Source organism: Lissotriton vulgaris, chromosome 11, assembly GCF_964263255.1.
Source record: "Lissotriton vulgaris chromosome 11, aLisVul1.2, whole genome shotgun sequence".
NCBI classification, from domain to species: domain Eukaryota; kingdom Metazoa; phylum Chordata; class Amphibia; order Caudata; family Salamandridae; genus Lissotriton; species Lissotriton vulgaris.
In genome coordinates, this window is record NC_141699.1 from 919,153,306 (window position 1) to 919,174,776 (window position 21,471).

Sequence of the window (21,471 nt, forward strand, 5' to 3'; positions counted from 1 at the left end):
TAGGAGAACCTTTGTATTAGATATATGTTAAGGTTAGCCAAACATCGTAATGTGGATATGAAATTGTACATGATAAGAAACTGTTATTTTAATGTTTTGATTTTGTTTCATATTTTAATAAATACGGCCGGGAAGGGTAACTCCCTTCCCGCCTTCCAAAAGTTCAAGAACTGTTTCCGGTTTCCCAATTCTTGGGGATTGTGTTGAGAGGGGGTGGCGGGTATCTCAGCCATAGGGTTATTTTTGTCATAAACTAAAGGCATCATTAACCTAAACACTCAAGAAGTTTAAGAAAAAATATATCCTATTAGGGCTTACCACTAGTATTCATTTAGGCTGGTAGACAGGATGAATTCTATATAAGCTGCACATTGGTTAAGTGCTCCAATATCTCATACTATTCCAAGTCGGTTTACTAGAAAAATGGTTACTGGAAAACGCCTAAGTGCAAAGAGAAACCAGATTAGAATCCTATGTTTGGTGCTCGCGCATTATTTGGAACAGATTAGCTATAAATTGCTCTATTATATAGGCATCATTAACAAAAGAGGTAGAAGGGACTCGAAATGTCTAGGAAAATAAGTCCTATACAGCTTACCACTGTTTTGTAATTTTGTCGGCAAACAGATTGGAGTCTGTGCGAACGGCTTGTGCGTTAAATGCTCCAATATATCACACTACTTCAAGTGGTTTTCCTTGAAATTGGTTGGAAGAACGCCTGAATATCGTGAGAAACAGGATTTAAGTTCTGTCTTTTGTGCATGCACATTAATAGAAAAGACTTTATCTGTAAATTGCGCTACTGAAGAGGTTACCTCTTATGGACGATAGGTTCTGCAAGCATCTGTCAGGATACAAGGCTATTACAAGAGTGACATAAATATGGGGCAGCGCCAAAAATTAAGACCTGGGAAAACCTGGTCTTAACATGGCAAAACAAGGAAAATTTGTTTATTTCTCATTGTTTTTGCTGTTTCAGCACACATAGAAACAGCACATTGCCATGTATGATTATTTATGGGCAAGAAGGTGTTCCTTCCTTCACATAATTAACCTTTAGTAAAGTGACGATGTGCAACTTCTATTTGTGCTGCAAATCGCCATTGGTGATTGTTTATGTGCAGGAAGGGACACACGTAGTAAGGGACATCTTCCTGCAAATACACAATTGTTCCCTCAATGCAGGGACTATGGAGCAAAGCTGGCTAGGCAGCAAAGTTTAGCACCAGCGCAGGGAGAAACACAGGGGTGCGCTGCATTCTTGTGAATACGCTGTATCCCTGCATTTTGAAAGTGACGGAGCGTGGTGTTAGTCTCTTGGCTCAACATCCCACTCTGCCACTTTCATTGTAAATATGTTCCAGTGTCTCTTCGCAATTGGGACAACGTATGCGCACATAGTGACACCGTGGGCGCTAGGAGAAGCCTACAGGGAAGCTGAGAAGATGCTAGGAGGTTATTCAAGTCAATGTGACCAGTAAGCTGAATGGCTACAGGTTTTTCTAAAACTTTATCCAGACAGGACAAGTTTGTAAGTGGGCAAGAGCAGATCATTTTATTAGAATTATCCTGAAACTTTTTCAGTAAACGAGTAATGTGTCTAATTTCAAGGGCATCAGGGGATACACCTTCCATTAGGGATACATTTATTAATCTGCACCAGTGGACGCAATCGGAGGGGCACGATGTGCCCATACTTTTTTCAATTTAGGGAAATAGTTCCCCTACTTTCTGTGAAAATATAATTGTACTGGGACGGTTAATTCCGAGAGTTGAAAGGCTTCAGCTGCAGTATAAGGCTGGGGGTCTCCTGTGCAGTGAAAACGAGGGAGGGCAAGACAGCTAAACAAACCGTCTTGCGAGAGTGCCTGCTGCCTGAAAGAAATGTAAGTGTGCTCAACTGGTTGATCTGCAAATGCAAAGAGTGCCTGGAATCGGTACTGGCTTTAATTAATGAAATCACAGCGCTTTTTGATGATAGATTTATTCTTTTCAGTGGTATTGGAAAGGAGTTACCAGCTGAGCTATGAAGTGTGTGCTTTTTAAATCGGCATAACACAGGCCCCTGCACCTCAGGGGCTGCAGGGGCCTTTGGTAGCCCATTACTATTCTCCAATGTTCCAACCAGGATTCAATTCCGTGACTGTCTGGTTACATACACACCTCTGCATTGCATTCGCTAATCGAGGTTTCATAAAGTACGATAGTGCATTTTCCACTGATTAACTTAACTTGCATTTATTTAACATTTAAGCTATGTGTTGTTTTTTGCGTACATACCTGAAAATACAAGACCGAAAAAAGTTACAGAATGTTTTGTTTAGCCACGCATTTGATCCCGCCCCCACGCTTACTCGCCCCATCGCCATTGTATATTTATTTATTTATTTATTTTTGGTATTTGTAAAGCGCAACTTATACCCTCAGGCGTCTTGGCGCTGTATACAGAAATACAGTTCCCTTACTTTTTTTATGCACTTCGACTGCTGAGCTGCACCATAAGTTATAGAATAGCTTAACATTTCTTTTGATGAAGACAGGATGAAAAGTGTCATCCTGGTAATAAAGTGGGCGTTAAGTTGTTTATAATATTTACAAGAAAGTTCTCAATTATAGGAGTGAAACTAGTCTAGGATTTTGTATCTCTTGCGACTAATGAGAATGTCTGAGGTAAGGAGTCAGCAATCGGCATTGAGTTCTTTATCTTATTTGTGAAAAACCCTATAAATTCATCAATATTTGCTTTGCGTCTGTTGATAATGTATTCAGTGGAGCAGCCAAAATTGATCTTCACCAGATTAAACAGGTCTTTGGAGTGGTTTATGACATGGATGTTAGATTGGAAGATGACCCAAGCAGAGATCACTTTCTACTTATAAAGTTTGCTAAAAGACTAAGGGTGGGGATTTTCAGGGTTAGTTGATGTTCTTCACAGTCTTTCAAATTTAAAGAGTTCACTTTTCATTCGAAATAGCTAATCGGAATGTCTCGGATTTCTTCAATATTTATTGTCTTGTGATTTTTTGGGCAGGCCCAATTAAGTCAATCCCCTTTTCAACAGCTCTGTTGTAGTAGTCAAAAGATTTATGTACAACTTTAGAGTTAGGGGTGTTATTTACTGTCAATCGCCATTGGAGATCAGAAACACATTTTGGGTGCTATTTCATTAGCTTGCCTTGGACGGAGAGGAGGAAGAGTGTGAGACAAGAGACTATAAAATGATCAGACAAATCCACTTCAGTTTGTGCTTCAGCAGTCAACTGTGTCTGCATTGGGAATTACAGGAGCCTATTTTACTTTTACAATTGGTGGAGGAATTGGAGACTTGAAAGAGGCTGTGTTGAGAGGGTATATTTTTAGAGCCAGAGCACACCTATATTTTGGATGACCCATGTTGATATAGAAATCTCCCAGAAAAATACGTTGGTCTTTTGGATAACTGTTGTTCGTTTGCAAAAATAGTGAAGTCATTAATGAAAAGCTTTGTGGGCCGTTGCTGGGCGAAGTACTAAACGAAAGTAGCTGAATGTGTTGGGAGAAATTATCCAGGCAACTAAAAGGACTCAGATTTTGTTGAACGAATTAGGCCACACCGCCAATTGTCACTGAAATGAGTGCCTTCTCATCACCGATGTTTTGTTTCAGTCCTGCTCTCAATATACAGTATTGGAATCTAGGAGGGCTGGGCTGAGAATGGGAACACAACCAAAGTTCAGACAGGAAGAAGAAATCTAAATTTCAGGTTGATATAGCATCAGCGATTTGTGTATCTAGACACTTGGTATCGCGCGCGAATAGCTCCTGAAGGAGTATCTCCATGCTGCGCTGCACAAGTGGAAATAGGACAATCTAAAATAACCAGGTCTTAAGCCCCTTCTCGAAAGAATTGAAGTCAGGGCACAAGCAAAGGCCAAAAGGTAGTTTGTCCCAATGATAAGGAGCAGTGTAAGAGAACAATCTGCCCCTATATCTTGAGGTATGGATGCAAGGAATCACCAAACATGCTTTATCCAATGATCTTGAGCATCTATAGGGAGATAAGGATTTAGTAGGGATGACAGGTAAGCCAGCCGCACCTTAAAGAGGGCTTTGTGTTTCAAGCAAAAGAGTTTAAAGCTGACACGCTTACTAACAGGCAGCCAGTGAAGCTTTCTGAGGGGTGGAGCAGAAGACGAGCAGGAAGGGAGGTTACATATTAGTCACGCAGCGGTATTCAGAACCACCTGCCGTTTTGCCAGCACGGTATCATTTACTGAGGTCAACAAAGCCTTCCCATAGTCCAGGCGGCTGGCGATAGGAGCCTGGGGAGTCTTCCTAGCAGTATGGGGAAGCTACGGACTGACTTTTTTTTAGAAGCTCAAGTGGAGCTGTCATGATCATTCATAGAGAGAGATTGGTCTAGCCTCATACCCAGATTTTTTTATCACCTCCTCAGGTGTAGGAGCCATACCAAGGTGTACGTGCCACTACTCTGCTGGCCATCCTCGGAAGCCTTACCAAACAGTATGCGCTCTGTCTTGTCGCTGTTCAATTGGAGACTGAGGCATGGAGTGCATTAGCAGAGCAGCAGTTATGCAAACACCTTTTTAGGGCATGCATAGTCATAAGTTTTGTCCATTGATATAGCACATGTTTATGGAAGTATTTTAAGTTGGCATATTTCTGGCCTTTGCTAAGGCTCTTTGTGAAAGATCTGATCTCACCTCTGATAGTGGGCATAGGAATGCAGGTTAAACACATATTGGAAGAGGATGGCTAATTGAAAAAGAACACTTTAGCAGTCCACTCAAAATAACCACTTTGGACCTGACTCACAAAGGAAAACTCCACTTTAACTTATGACTCTGCATGTCCTATTGTTTTATCTCTGGAGATCTCAGTATACTAATTGTATGGTAATGTATTGTAATTGCAATTATATAGTGCTTACTTCCCCAGACAAGGCGTCAAAGTGCTTTTTCGGCAAGTAGCATGCTACTCCGGAACCCATAAAGGATTAGTGTTGAGTTAGTTTAGTGAAATATGAAAGTAGTTTGAGTGGTGGATCTTAGTCAGTTATTTGGATTGAGAAGGACAGCAAAGGGATAAAAGAGGGAAAAAAAAGGATAGCATTTATATAGTGCTTGTTACCCCTGATGGGGTGTTCAAGCCCTTTTTCCTGCCGAGTAGCACGCTACTCCAGAACCCATAAGGATTAGTGGTGAATTAGTATAGTGAAATATGAAAGTAATTTCAGTGGTGGATATTAATCAGTTATTTGGATTGAGAAGGATAGCAGAGGGATAGAAGAGGGAAAGGGTTTGCAATTATATAGCGCTTCTTACCCCAATGGGGTGTTGGAGCGCTTCTTTTTTTGGCGAGTAGCACGCTACTCTGGAACCCATTGAAGGATTAGTGTTGAATTAGTATAGTGCGATATGAAAGTAATTTGAGTGGTGAATGTTTGTCAGTTATTTGGATTGAGAAGGATAGCGGAGTGATAGAAGAGGGAAACGGTTTGCCTTTATATAGCGCTTGTTACCCCGAATGGGGTGTTTAAGAGCTTTTTCTGCGTGTAGCACGCTACTCCGGAACCATTAAAGGATTAGTGGTGAATTAATGTAGTGAAATATGACATTTAAAAAGTGGACATGTTAGTCTGTTATTTCAATTGAAAATGATAGTGGAGGGATAGAAGAGTGAAGGCTGTAGACTTATTTTTAGTAATTTTTTTTATTTTTGAAGGTCATAGCAGTAGTGGGAGGGTTGGGATGAGGAAAAAGGGATGTGGAGGGGAAGAGTCAGAGGGAAGAGGTTAGGAAGGCTTGTTTTGGGGGATCAGAATAGTAAAAAAGGTGTCAGTTGGTGCAAGGAGGGGTAGAGTAGGGGAGAGTCTAGAAAGGGCTATTCTGGGGGTCATAGTAGTTGGGATGAATGAGAGAGTGGAGGTAGTAGATATATTGATAGAGGTATAGGGTGAAAAATAGACTAGTGCATTGGAAAGAGTAGTCGAAAGAGGTTTGATATGAGTCAGAGGGTTGAGGTAGAAGATGTATTGAGAGGTATAGGGTGAAAATAGGGTAGTGCATTAGAAATGCTGAATTAGAAGAAATCAAAAAAATATATCGAGGCGTATGTACACCAAAAGTTTATAGATGGTAAAGGATGTAAGTATACGTAGCTTAATGATACTGATAGAGGTATAGTGTGAGAAATAGGGTAGTGCATATAATAATAAATTTTTTATTTGTTTTTTGTTTTTGTATGAAAGTAATAAATATATAGATCCAAGTGCATCGAAGGTATATAGATGCATAAAGGAAGTAAGTATAAGCATCTTAAAGATGCATTTGATAAACTCTGGTTTTGAAGTGGTGTACTTAAAGATTTATTGATTTATTTATTTTAAACAACTATTCTACATGTTAATACAAAGCAATAAATATATATAAGTACATATCCATAGTACAAATAATTGCTTATATACAGAGGGATATGCTGTATATTCCTGTTTGCATATGGTGCTTGTGTGGGGAAGAGGCAATTCTTGAGTAGTTTCTGAAGATAAGGTGGTTGTCAGTGGATCTTATGTTGGGGGGTGGTAAAGAGTTCCATATTTTGGCTGCTTGAACAGAGAAGGATCTTCCACCCATATTTTTCTTTCTTGTAGCTTGGAATTTTTGGGGCGAAGTGCCACTCTAGAGCGTAGGTTCCTATGATGAATGTGTTTGGTGATTTTATTCCTGATGAAGAGTGGTCCCATTCCATGTATGGCTTTGTGGGTGATACAAAGCAGCTTGAACATGGATCTCCTGTAACCGGTAACCAATGCAGGCTTTCAAGGCAGGGGAGATGTAGTCTTGTGGTTTGATATGCAAGAGTAGTCTGGCAGACGATTTCTGAATCAGTTGTAGTCTTTTCATAGTTGTTAAAGGTGATCCGTGCTACAGGCTATTGGCGTAATCAAGGTTGGACAGAACAAGGAAGATGGTAGCTTGGGCCTAGTGTGGGAATCCCAAGTGGGGGAAGATTTGTTGCAGTGTTTTTATAGTAACAAAGCTTGATCTTCCTAGTTTGTCCACTTGGACATTCATTGATAGCTTGGAGTCCATGGTCATTCCGAGGTTTCTTACTTCCTCCGATACTTTAGGCAGTGATCCCAGTTCATTAGGCCAGGGGCAAGCGGGTCCTAATGTTTCCAATCGCCACACGTGAGTATTTCCGTTTGGGAAGCATTCAATTTGAGATGGCTCCAAGTCGTCCATTGATCCACGGCTCTGAGACAACTGAAAATGTGTGAGTTTCCAATTTCTTTGGGGCATTACAGTTGAAGGAGTATTTGCGTGTCATCTGCATAATTATAGCACATAAGTTGAAATTGATTGATTAGTACAGGTAATGACATCATGTAAATATGAAAAGCATGGGCGAGATGATAGAGCCTTGAGGGACCCGTAGCTTTTGTAGAGTACAGTTTGGATGAGAAAGGTGGAGTATGGATGACATTAGTTCCGTTTTGAAGGTAGGACGTGATCCAGTCTAAAGCAGCCCCCTCTATACAAGCTTTGTAGAGTCTTTGCATCAGAGTGTCATGGTCAACCGTGTTAATGGCAGCTAAGAGGTCCAAGAGGAGTAGTGCAGATTCCCCATTGCTTTCAACTGTGTTCTTCAGGTCATCCCAGATGGCAAGGAGGGAAGATTCTGTGCCTCTTCCTGACGAAGTCCTGTTTGGAAGTCTGAAAGTATGACATTCTCTTCAATGAATTTTGACATCTGGGCTCTTTCTATCAGTTTGACAGAACATCGATCTGCAATCCGTACTCAAAAGCTATCTGCGCCAATGGTATCCCACTACGTAGAAAACTACCACTCCCCTGAGGATGTTCGATGGTTCATATTAGAAAAAATCCTTCCCACAGTAGGGCTCTGCTGTGAAAAAGTCAGGAAAAAAAAAGAGAGTTATACCATATCTTTATGTTCAACACTGTTGAAAATGGCCTTAATTCAGAAATTGCATGGGAACACGCTATTTTATGAATAAAAATCCTTCACATTGTATATAAGTTAGTAAGCTACATTATTTCTGATGCTTGTAGGTCCATTTAGAAATTCATATACCAACAATGTCTTCACTATTCATTCACGTTCCATCAAAATAGGAACAGTGATGTAGCGACATATTCATTAAGTGTCATGTGCGATATTTTCAGCAATATTCATGTTTTATTATTGTGTGCTTAATTAACGCATAAAATGATAATTGATTAATTATCATATAAATCTCTACCTTTGAACTCTTAGTTATTTACCCATATGTCAAGAATTGATGTGTTACTAATTCATGAGTTTCTATAAATCTGTGATCTAAAACTTGTTGCTTGTACTTATATCTAATTTGTAAATATACAACTATAAGGTTCCTTTTGCTCTTAATTCATCCTTTGGCCTATTTAAGAACTAAATTACAAATAGACACATCGTGTTCTTATTTTTTATTTCACTTTTATAAACTTCAGTTTGTAAACTAAAAGAATTATCTCTGTGTAAATCATCATCCAACTAACATAAGATGAAAGACATCCAGAAATCAGGTGCCTTGTTTCTATGTTCGGCATCAATAGTAGTCCGTAACTTAGTCCGTTTTCTATGCTATACATCGGGCGCTCGCTTATACGGCATTAAAGATACTCATATAGTCCGTTTTCTATCACCTACATCGGGCACTTTCTTACATCGTCATACATATTCGCCTGTAGTCCGTTTTCTACGTTGTGCACCCGACTTGCGTTCACATCCATCAAAGACCATCTATGTAAAGATGGCGCTTGAATACAGACGAATGTTTGTATCCAGTTACTTGCCACGCCGGATCCGTCGTGATGTGGCTTTGATGCTGCAATACCGAGAGGCTTTACATAGAAACTACATCCACCTAACGGTAAGCATGTTACCCTGTAAGCTAGCCCATCCGCGTAGAAATCTTTCTTAACAGGAAATAACGGCATACCTTCTGTTCATTTTAGAATAATAAACCTACCCGAAACCATGCAACCGAGCCTCTCGGCCGATCTATGAACGCTAAGATCAGGTAATCTTGACAATTTAATCTTTATAGCAGCTTGCATCTAATCTTTATAGCAGCTCGTGACTAATGTTATAATTAGAAGTAACAGACTTTTTGGTAGCCGATATATATCTGCTGGTTTCCGTTTTTCCTTCCAAGTTGTCAGGCTTAATAGAGCTCTTTGTTCCTTTCTATTATCTACAGAAAGGAAAACGGGCAGGATAACATTTGTAGGGTGCATTTTCCATCAATCTTAGAGAGCGATCGGCTTCGAAGTATAGTTTATATGCCAGGCTCATCTATTTACGTTTTTTGAACATATTCTGAAATGAACTTTTTACTAAAAATACTTTCTCAATCTCCACTATGCATAGAGATCCTTCATTAAGAAAAGATACCGCTACGCCTATAAAAATAACATATAAATATAATCAGAGGTGAAGGCTGAAATCCCAGGAAGCATACATATCAAGTGCAGGTACATTAGAAGACTTCTGACTGCACATACCATTAACATGTAAACAAATATGTATTCGTGCTACATTTATAGCCTTTTTTACATCTTTCAACAGAGTGATATTTGGACTTAAACTGCGCCATCGGGACGGCTACCTACTAATATTTCGGCGGACTTATTACCATGGTAGATATTATAGTCTACATACTATCTTTAAGCTACATAACAACGTCCTACGTATGGTCACTCATTATATCCCGCCTTCTTGTTCCTCCTTTTATAGGCATCTAAATAATGGCAGCAGAATAAAAAATACTACATTTAGAAATCGTGGCTAACTGAAGACCACGCTAAGCTTCATTAAAGTAAGTGATCTCCATATGCATATATGGTCTATCTAACTCTAGCTAGTGTGAAAAATGCTCTATTTACCATACTAGAGTATGTTATGGAAATATCATATTGTGAGCCTTTGCTCACATTACAGTGTCTCTTAAATGAAATTACTATAAACGGAACAAAATTTATTGTTAGTTAGATACATATAATTTTCATTTTGGTTTTATCTTTTAGTTTTATTGTCAAGAGCATGCAGTTAAAAAAAACAACCTTTCTAGTCTGTGTTTCATGGTCTGGACATCATTGGCTTCGTAAGTATATACATCCCCTGTGGAAATATGCGAAAAACGCCATGCACTAATGCTTTAAAATCGGCATAATTATCTAACCTACATGATACAACCATTTCCATCTGTATGTACCTATATATCATGAAACGTGAATGAAGACATAGTGATATATAAACCATATCGTCTGAGTTTTAGCATTGACTCATAACTGAAAAGAAGTTATCATGCTATCTACACCTATGTTAATTAAATATCAGATACAGAGGCAGATACAGAACTGTGTGACAATGTGGTGACGGTGTGGGTTCTCTCACATAATGATGTGAAACAAAGATAGTGTAAACCCGAAAAAGAAAAAGTGGACCAATAAAGAATGAGAAAAGTCAATATATGATGTGATATATATAATTTGCTCTGTACATACGAGGCTATCCTGTAAAAATAAATGCAATCTAACTGTTGATCATGTATAACTGTTTTTTCAAAAATGTATATAAACTGTTGACTCAATGTATATAGCTATATATGATGTATGTGTCCAGTGTACAAAAGTGTTTAAGTCTCACCTGTAATATGTGTTTTTTTTAAATTTCAGAACAATATACGGCCACCTGAGGAAGGCTATATAGGCCGAAACGCGCGTTGTGAACCATCTTGCCGTATTGCCAACACTAATTGTCTGCTCTTTATTTTATGTTTGTCTATAACTGTTTTAATATCTTATGTATATGAAATGTTCATCAACTATATAATCAACTGATATATAAAAATGTGAAGAAAAAATATATTTATAAAGTATAAAAATACTATAAAAAGATAAAAATAATTGCAAGAATCTCAAAATAAATAAAAGAAATAACTTAATTCTATTGATCTGTTGGGTGACTTTCTCACTTATTACTGGCCAACTATATATATAAATTTTGGTGAATATCACACAGTTTTTATAGGTTTGCTTATTTACTTGACTATAGACCGTTTCCAACCTCATTAGTTTCCCTATGTATAGCAAGTATATTACTATTATTATATAGGGGTCCCCTACTTTCAAAAATACCGGTAACCAATGCAGGCTTTCAAGGCAGGGGAGATGTAGTCTTGTGGTTTGATTTTTTTTTTTTTTTAAGACCAATGGTCCCAGATTTTATTTAGTTTCACAAGTAATAAGCCAATTGATCATACAATGTCATAAAAACTACAAACATTACCCAGCCAGTAACATGTTTCGACAAGTCGGCCATACATAAGTGAAAATAAACAGTAGCCAGGGGAGATGCATTAGTCCGCAATTATCAGTGCCAGGAAAAGTCTCGGGTTACAGTGCCTGCAGCATGTATCACTGCAAAAGGACCAAGGTGGTCATAAAAGCCAACAACGATTGTTCTAGGCCGTGTTCCCTGGTTAGCACGGATGAAGTCAAAGGCAGGAGTCACATCCCATAGTGCCATATGGGTCGCTGGGCTACAGTCTTCTGATCGTGGCAGTGTTCAATAAGCATTGTGTAAAGGGTAAGCGGGGAGGGGAAAATGAACATCATCGTGAGTACAGCAGAAACAAACTCACTGCCGACCAAGAGATACAACAGGGAAATAACGAAAAAACAAAAAGAAAGGAGGAAGAAACACTTCAACAACAGTTGGACTAGTATTAGCGTGTACAGTAGTGTATCAGTGACCCTAGCAGCGTATGTTACGCCTTATATGGACTGTGTGGGGGTGGGGACGGCTGTGGATGTAGGGTTGCTGTGGCCGCAGGGCGGGGGGGGGGGAGGGGGAGGGAATGATAGCTTATAGACCTTGTCGGGCATTACCTAAGTGGCTGGGGGAGGGGGGGGGAGGGGGGGGAATGTCATGCCGGGGCGGCGGATGACTGGTCCCTCACTGCTCCGTGCCGAGGCGGTCACGTTATACCGGCCTGGGTGCATGCCCGATGGTATGCGGTCAGGGTAGTGTCCCAGTCTTGGGCAATCGGGTACATACGGAGGCCCGCCGTCTCCTCCCTGTGTAGAGACACACTCTCCGCGCAAGCCCAGTTGTCAAATGAGCGACGCCAGTCTGCAGGGCACGGGGGGGCGTCATACTTCCATCGTTTCGTGATGAGTCGCTTGGCCGTAATGAGCCCTAGGTCCCAGAAACGTGCCTGTAGTTTGGTCTGCTTGGTTCTTTTGTAGAGTCCCAGCAGGCATGTTTCCCACGTCTTGGGGAGGGTATCGCCCGTGGCCGCCGTCAATGTGTCAGCGACCGCCGACCAGTACAAGGTGAGGTGAGTGCAACTCCAGAGTGCGTGTAGGATGTCCGAGTTCAGGAGGCCGCACCTGGGGCACGCTGACGAGGTGAGTCCAAAGTAGCGGTTCAGTTTGTCTGGGGACAAATATGCACAGTGTATTATGTAATATTGGATGATCTTGAATCTCGCGTTGCGGGGAATGTTTCTGGCGCCCGCCAATACCGCGGCCCACTGTTTGTCCTCCCATTCACTACCCCGGTCGGCCGTCCACTTCTCCCTCAGTCGTTGGGAGGAGAATTGAGTATGACAGTTTAGTGCCTGTGCCAGCCAGTGCACTATATGGGAACCATCGCCCATCACATGTAGGTACTGGATGAGCATATGCGTGGTCGGCTCGTGGGTCAGGTCTCCCCATGTCTCCATCAGCACTCGAAGAAGCCTGGCATGCGTCAGAAATTGGCCTGCCGGTAGACCGGTGTCGGCGGCCAGAGTCTCGAAGGACAGTAACTCCCCATCGCTATACAGGTCACCCAGGTCGTCCAAGTCTGCCGCAGTCCAACTGCTTAGCTCGGATGAAGACAGCACGCCAGTTCCCAAGGGGGTCCCCTGCAGAGGCAGGTTCGGGGCATAGGGCACCGTGCTCTTGGTAAATGAGGCTCCGCATAAAGCACTGCCTCGCGACAGCCACATGGACCTGGTTGGGGGGCCGGCCCCGTGTCAGGGGGTGGAAGAGCGTCAGCACCTGTGTGGGGGACAGGGTAGTGTCTTCCGTGGCCGTATCCATCAGGTTCTTACCACTCAGCCAATAGGCAACCCATTGTAGCTGGGCCGCCAGGTAATATAGTTCCTGATTGGGAACCGCCAAGCCTCCAGATTCCGAGGCCGCGTAGAGGGTCCTCAATGCCACCCGGGGGCGTCCTTTATTCCAGATAAGGCGCCTGGTGAGGGCTTCCAACCCCTTGAATATGCGTGTTGGTACATACACTGGTAGGTTAGCATAAAAATAGAGGAGCCGGGGGAGCATTATCATCTTCGTCAGCGCCACACGGGCCGGCACATTCAGTGGGAGGGAGTTCCAGAACGTGACCTGGGCTGACAGCGAGGATATGGCTCTCACGAGGTTGCCCTCCAGGAGATCAATGGGGTCTCGATATCTGAGGATCCCCAGGTACCTGAATACCGTTGGGTGCCATCGGAGTGTCTCTCCCATCATGCGCACATCACATTGTGGCATAGCGTCACTGAACGCATAAACTCCTGATTTAGCCCAGTTGACGCGGAGCCCTGACATGTCCCCGAACACCTGAAAGATGTCCGTGATTGTCGCGGGTATATGGGTGAGGTCCCAGATATATAACAGTAAGTCGTCGGCATACAGAGACACCGAGTGGGTGCCGTCCGCCAGTAGGATACCCCAGGCGGCGCCGGAGGTCCGGAGCAGTTCTGCCAATGGCTCCATCACGAGGGCGAATAACAGGGGAGAGAGGGGACATCCCTGCCTGGTGCCCCTCCCAATCCTTATTCTGTCAGAGAACAATCGCCCAGTCCGGACTCGTACCTCGGGCGCCTGGTAGAGGAGCCCCACCATCTGGACATAGGCATCGCCCAGTTCATACTTCTCGAGGACTCGGAGGAGATAGGGCCACTCCACCGAGTCAAACGCCTTTTCGAGATCAAGTACTATGCACCCTGAGCGCGGCCAGGTGGATGTCGCATATCGTTGGACTCTGAAGAAGCGGCGTATGTTGTAAGACGTGCTGCGGGTGGGCACAAAGCCGTTTTGGTCAGAGTGCACCAGTGTGGGAACTAGGGGTGCAAGCCTCCGAGCCAACGTCGCTGCCAAGATTTTGTAATCGGTGTTGAGGAGCGCCAATGGTCTGTACGATCCGAGCTCGCACGCCTCTCTGCCCGGTTTTAGCAGGGAGATCACATTGGCCTCGTTCAAGGACGCCGGAAGTTCAGCATCCTCAGATGCTGCCTTGTACACCCTTAACAGCTCTGGTAGTAGGAACAACGGAATAGGCCTTGTAGAATTCGGCCGGGAGCCCGTCTGGGCCCGGCGCCTTGCCATTAGAGAGGGAAAAAATCACCTCTCGCAGTTCCTCACTGGTAAGCTCCGCTCCCAGCTCCGCCTGTTGGGCGTGAGTGGCCGTCTGTAGTTGCAGTGTCGCCAGATAGTCCGCGATCTCCACCTCAGTGGCTCTCAGTCGTGAGCTGTATAAGGACCTGTAATGTGTCGTGAACGCCTCATGTATCTGCTTCTGGGTGAAGATTTCAGCGCCCTGAGTCGTACGGATAGACAGTACCGACGCGGACTGAGTGTCTTGTCGTATCAGCCATGACAGGAGCCTGCCTGGTTTGTCACCTGTGTTGTGGGTGCGTGCGGAGTGTGCTGCGAAATTAATGTTCTTCAGCCTCTCCATCAAAAGGGCGTGATCCGCCCTGGCCGAGACCAGTTTGGAGTCATCGCCCTCCGCCGCTTCCCGTTCCTTGCCTAGCAGTGCCACTTCCGCTTGTAGCAGATCTCTCTCTACCTGCCCCCGTAGGCCCGCCTGCACGCCGAGGCAGCTCCCTCGGGTCACAGTCTTAAAGGCGTCCCACTCAATTTTCGGGGACGAGGCCGAGTCGCTATTGTCCTCGAAATATTGTATTATCCTCCTAGATATCTCCTCTCGGAAAGGGGTATCGAGTAAGAGATCCGGCTGCAGGCGCCATGTGGGTACAGGTGGGCGCGGGCGCCTCCATCCACAAACTAGAATGTGTGGTTTGTGGTCTGAGTGCGTCCGCCCCAGGTAGTCAGAGTCTGCTACGGAAGGAATCAGATCGCGGGACATCATATATCTATCTAGCCTGACGTGCAATGAGTGGGCCCCAGAGTAGTAGGAATACACCCGGGCGTTGGGGTTTCTGACTCGCCAGGCATCCTGTAGGTTCCACTGTGTCGCCCAATCAAGTAGGGCCCTGGAGGCTGCTTGGGCTGGGGCGATAGTCGCCGGGGGAGACGAGCGATCAAGGGAGACATCTAGCACACTGTTATAATCACCACCTAACAATAGGGGCACGTCAGGCCAAGGTGCAATCACCGCTGATAATCGTGTTAGGAACTTCCCCTGCTCGACATTAGGCGCGTAGATGGAGGCTATAACTATCTGCTGCCCGTCCAGTCTGCCCTGTATGAAGACATAGCGCCCCTCAGTGTCAATGTTGCTGTGTGTCAGTGCAAATGGAACCCCCGGCCGTACCCAGATCAGAGTCCCTCGTGCAAACGCTGAGAAGGTCGTGGCGAATATTTGCCCCCTCCACCTACGGCGAAGTGTGGCTACCTCTGTGGCTACCAGGTGGGTCTCCTGCAACAGTGTGATCTGTATCTGATGTCTTTTAAGATAGGAGTACACCTGATATCTACGTGAGGGTGTGTGCATGCCCCTGACATTCCAGGTACAAAATTTAACCGCAGTCATCACAGTGTCCATCTCGCCCAAATACCCGCACCCCTCTCCCCAACCCCCAGCCCGCCCCGGTCACACATGCACAGCAGCAGACATCAATTACCATTCTTCCAACCCGCCATCCCGCACAGACCCAGGAATGTAAACTGTAACACTTTGGTGCCAACACTAGTCTCAAAAGGAACATTAACAGAACCATAATACCAAAAGGGCAACAACAAAACATGTCGCCGCCCAAACGCTCTAACGAGCTCAATCAATCCGTGAGTTCAATGGGGGGATGACAAAGTACGTTACTAAAGCAATAAAGGATAGTTCACTAGGCCAAGAGAGCCGTGGTGACTCCCCTCCACGGGCTGTGGGCCAAAGGGCATCTGAAGTCAATGGCAGTGCCCACATTCAGGGCCAGAGTGTCTAACTTCACAGGACCATGATGCTCTGTTCCGGGGGGATCTCCTCTTCCCCCCCCCCCGGGGAGCACTCACCTCTAGGGGTCCGTCCACCCCTTCAACACAATGTTTCCGGCGTTTCTCAAGTAGAACAGTTCCGACCCCCCTCCCGGCTGCGGGGGCAGCTCAGAGTTCATTAGGGAGGAGGGGGGGGCGGAAGCAGGGCACAGGCCCCGGGGACGGAGCCGGTTGTGGCATCCGAAGTCTTCAGAGGTGCCGGTGGGGGCCTCCAAGTGGGCCATCCAATGTAGTGCATAGCCTGCTACACGGTGCCAGCTTCTGCAGTCCGTCCAGGACTAGGGTGAGGAGGGTTGCTATGCTATTAGGTCCGCTGTTTGGGGTGTGACATCCAGTAGGCTCTCTGTAATCTGATCATCCGGCAGTCCGTACAAGTATTTGTCGTCCTCGCTCCCCCGTGATCTTGGGCTGGTGTTGGAGATCAGGATGGGTGACTGTGATCCACTGAGCTCGGCCGCTATCCGGAGGGCTTCTTGTTGTTCATTTTGCATTTGCTCTGCTGTGGGGCCTATTTCCGTGTCCGCGGCGGGCGATCTGGCCGGCGAGGGGCGCCGGTGCCTTCGTCTGCGGGTGCTGCGGTGTTAGAAACGGGACCCTGGCCGGCCAAGACTCGCGTCGAGGTCAGTCAGGGATCACCATTTCTAAAGTCAGGGCAAGGGAGTAACACACCAAGATAACCCCTACTCGCCCTCTATGTAACATGGCGCGAGCAGCACGGCTAAACTTGGAGGCTATGTAGGTTAAGTGTTTGCGCGCGCACCCAGCAACAACACCCAAGGCCCACCACAAAGGAAACTCCACACAAGGTTATATAAAAATAGCCTTTGTATTATATCAAAAACACATTAGATAAAACACACATATTGTTACACTGTGCCAACAGGCACGGGCAGAATTTACAGGGGGGATATTTACAAGACAGGGCCACCTGGACCACTGTCAGGAATCATCACTTTTTAGGAATAGTAATTAGCACATAGAATACTTTTAGAACCAAATAGAACATGTAGCACAAATTAGCACACAACCAGTAATTACTGGTAACACATAGTTACCTCCTACACAACCCTAACCACCTTAGGAAAATATTGCGCAGGGAACCAAGTCCTCGCTAGCAACACCTGTACTAGGAGAAAAACAACCACCTAAGAATCACCAACATCTAGGGGTATAAGCATAGGAACATTACACATGATGCATTAACATTCAGCGGTGTAGGGAAAGAAAACACATGATGTATCAAAACACATTCAGAGGTGTATGCCAAGAAAACACATGATGCAGAACCTACATTCAGCGGTGTATGCAAGGAAAAACACATGATGCTTCAGAACACATTCAGAGGTGCAAGCACAAGCAATTGTGCAAAACTCCCATGAGCCACAACCTGTGGCAGTCCCTGTGTCCCAATGTCAGGGCAGGCTGTAATAAGCCAAAAGTACACCCAGCCTAAACGTAGCAACTGTCCACTAAGTGCTGGACAGTTGTAAGTAACACAGATGCCAACGTTGGAGCCTCGTGGGCTCAGGAACAACAATGGGGCCAAAGGAGGGAGCCTCTCAGGGCTCTAAAACATCAAGGGGCGCAGGGAGCCTCTCTCAGGCTTTAAACACAAATTGGCAGCCAAAGAGCCTCTCCAGGCCCTATAACAAATGAACTGGCCCCTGGGAGCCTTGTGGCTTCCACAGAACAAATGTGGGGCGTGGGAGTCCCTCACGGGGAACTCTGCATCCAAGGAAATGCCCCCAGAGCCTTGTGGCTCTCTATGAGCAAAGTTGCAGCCCCACTGGGCTGTCGGGGTCCCCCTCTGGGCTCGTCAACCAATGGCGGCAGAGTCCTTCTTGGACTTTAGAAGTAATGCCCCTAAACAACGTAGGAGCCCCGCTCGGGGGGGTGCTCGACAGAAGCAATTGGGGCCTCAGGGGAGCCTTGCAGGCTCACACTACACAAATGCGGACTGCCAACACGGAGCCCCACTCACCGGGGCTTCCTTACTCGCGGTCGGGCAGGGGGGCTAAACGGAGCTCCACTGAGCAGCTGCAGAAGGGGCGGGCACCGGCAATACGCCCCGATGCCCCCTCTGCTGACAATGGTGCCCGGAGCCCTCGTGGGCTCTTCCGATCTCTGTGCTCCCTCCCGCCCCGTCACTCACCGGCTTCTCTGCTTCTGGAGGCGGTGACGGCGGGGGCGGCCGGTCCTCTCCGATAGTGCGGCGGGGGTAGGTACAGCACTGTACCTCGCGCTCCTCCTTCCTCCGTCGCCGGCTCCTCTGCGCACACCACGGGGCTCTCCTTCTCTCTCGGGAGCCCCAGGGGAGACGCCAGCTTCTTCCACCCGCACTCGGGTTGTGGGCGGGCCTTCCGGTTTGTGGTTTCTGCTTCCGGGTCGTCGCGGGCAGCGCGGCGGCCCGTCCAGGCACTCTAGGCGGGGGAGACTTGACCGAGGAGTGGGCTCCCTCGAGTTCAACTATAAAAATATCGGCAAGGTCCCTGGCGAGGTGGGCACTCGCCAGGGGCTTCGAAAATCGGCAAAGATAGACGGCCAAATGCCGGGTGGGCACCGGCTGTGCACAACAGCGCTCCCCAGCGCTAGGACCAACAATAAAGCGCTCTCAAGCGCTAAAGGCAAATAAAGCGCTTCCAGGCGCTCCAGGGAAAGTCCAACGTGCTCCCAGGCGCTGGGAGCACAAGCACAGCGCTCCCAGGTTCCCTCAGCAGGGCAGAGTTCCAGCAAAGTCCAGGCAAAGTCCTTCAGCCCGGTTCTTAGGTAGGCAGGGGGCAAGGCTGGGCCAGGGGCCAGCTCACTGGCCCTCCAGGCAGGGAGGCAGCCCAAGTGGCGGTTCCTCCTGGCCCCAGCAGCAGCAGCAGCCCCCTCAAGATCCTAGAAGAGAACAGTTTCAGTGGGGACACAGCCCCATTTTTATACACTGAAATCCTTTGTCTGTAGGTGCAGGGTGGGGGAGAAACCAGTCGCAGCTGGTTCTGGAGCACTCTTGATGGGCCAACCACCCATTTCATTCACTGGGGAGGCTAGGGTCGTTAGACACACCACAGGGGGGCGGAGCCAGCATTGTGTGGGGAAAACCCAGCCCATCCAGGACACAGGTACACTCCTCCCACACATCACTCATGCTAATCTCCCACTCACCACCGGGAAGACCCATCCAGACTTCCTGGAGCCTGGCATGCCAGCCAGCTCCAGCCAATCATGCTCCAGCACCCTCACTGCACACATATCTCAATGTCCAGAAGTAGCACTTCCCTTCTAGACACATACATGCCGCATACACCATCTCGCAGCATTCACTCTCACGAGTTTACACATACTAAATTCGAGCCTGCACTCCCCACGCATCAGGAACTACCAGGGACACACACATTCCCCATGCATTCCTATGGGAGGGCAGGCCAGCCATACTACACGCACGCACTGTCACTCTGGGACCCAGGAAAAAAAAAAGTGCGCCAAGCCAGAAATCATGAACGCCAGGTCGCCATCAAAAGCAAAAAGTTCAGGGGTGAACCAGCCATAAAGGCCCGGGTCCAACACAACCCCCTTCCAGCCAAAACGCAGGGTAGACCGATCACCACCGTGATGGGCTTCCCTGCTTTGGGCGAAAGAACACGGACACGGGCCCGCCACTGCTGGGACACCGTCCTGTTCCACGCCACTGTGAACCCCTGGGATTCCTTCTAAAACCACCATCTGGAACAAATGTAAATGTAAATGTATTTGAGCTTATATAGCGCACAGCTACCCACAAAGGGTTTCCCGGCGCTTGCTTAGGGAACCCGTCCTGGTATTCCCCTGTGAGATAACCCCGACAGGGTATCCACAAGGTGAAAGCCAGGCATCCCGCCGCGAGGGGCCGTTGTGGAGATTAAGCAAGCTATTGCCCAGAGTCGCAGAGTGTGAACCCGTGAGTCGAGAAGGCACCGGAGCGAGAATTATCGAGTCCGTGGAATTTTTGAGCCCAAGACCCGCCGAGGCGGGGAATTGAACCCTGGTCCAGGGCCGATCTCAGCTTCCGGGTCTGCCGCCTCTAACCCCTGAGCCACACTTCTCCACTTGGGCTACCCCACTGGTACTCCCTAGCTGTCCGCGGCCAGGACCAGGCCCTAGGCCACCCAGGTGCCACTGGTTCCTGCCTACTCACCAAGTGGGGGGTAGTAACCCCTGGCACATAGTAGCCACTCTCCACTCTTCCTGTCTGCAAGACAGGGCCAGACTGCCACTGGTTCTCCCGCCTAGGGTCTACAACCTCAGGCGGACCAGGAGTCTCAGGGAAGGCTCTCCTCCCCCTACCTCTTCGTCTAGGGTTCCTCCACCTCCTGCGAGGGGTACACCTAGAATGCCATTCCAACCCAGGGTTTAACCCCTCAGGTTGCGCCGGGGTCAGAGGCGGGCTCTCCCACCCTCTGCACCCCCTTCCAGAGTTCTGCACCCTCCCAACTGGAGAGGTACCCCTGGAAGAAGCACTGGCGAGGACTCTGGTTACAGAAGTCCCACCCTTCAGGTCAGGCCGATCCTGAACCTGGCCTCCCAACCTTCGGTCTAAACCTCTAGGTGGGATAATTGCCTGGCACTCCAGGACTTCTGGGGACTCACTCACCATCCCCCTGAGGCTAACACATGACTCATGTGCTGTGTGACTGTCTGTCTGGCACAGATCTCCCGACCCGTGTCCACCTGACAGTGCGGGCAGATCCCCCAGAACAGAAGTGGTGTCACCATGTTCACTAAACGGGAACTTCGCCCAACTGGGTAGTCCCTGACCCACTGGTTCTCCCACTGGGGAACACATCCCCCATTCACTCCTCACTTCGGACTTCTGTGCCCCCCCAACTGGAGTGGCACTGCCGGACACTAGAACCACTGGAACACTATTTAAAGATACTCCAGGTTCTCTAGACACTAGGGGATCCCCCTCAAGGGGTCTAACAGGACAGCCTAGGTCCCTAACCTGGTGTTCCCTCAAGAAACCATCCAGGTTCTGAGACTGGGCTTCGGGCACCTGGGAACACTCAGTCCCCCACTCACTCTTACTCAACGGAGACAAGACGGGAGCCCCTTCACCCCTCTCGCTACACTGGGACCTAGCTGGGCTACTCTGAGCCTCTTCCACCACACTGGTCTGGAAGATACCTGACCCACTACTCTCGGGTTCACTCACCCATGACGTGTCAGAACCACTGGCACC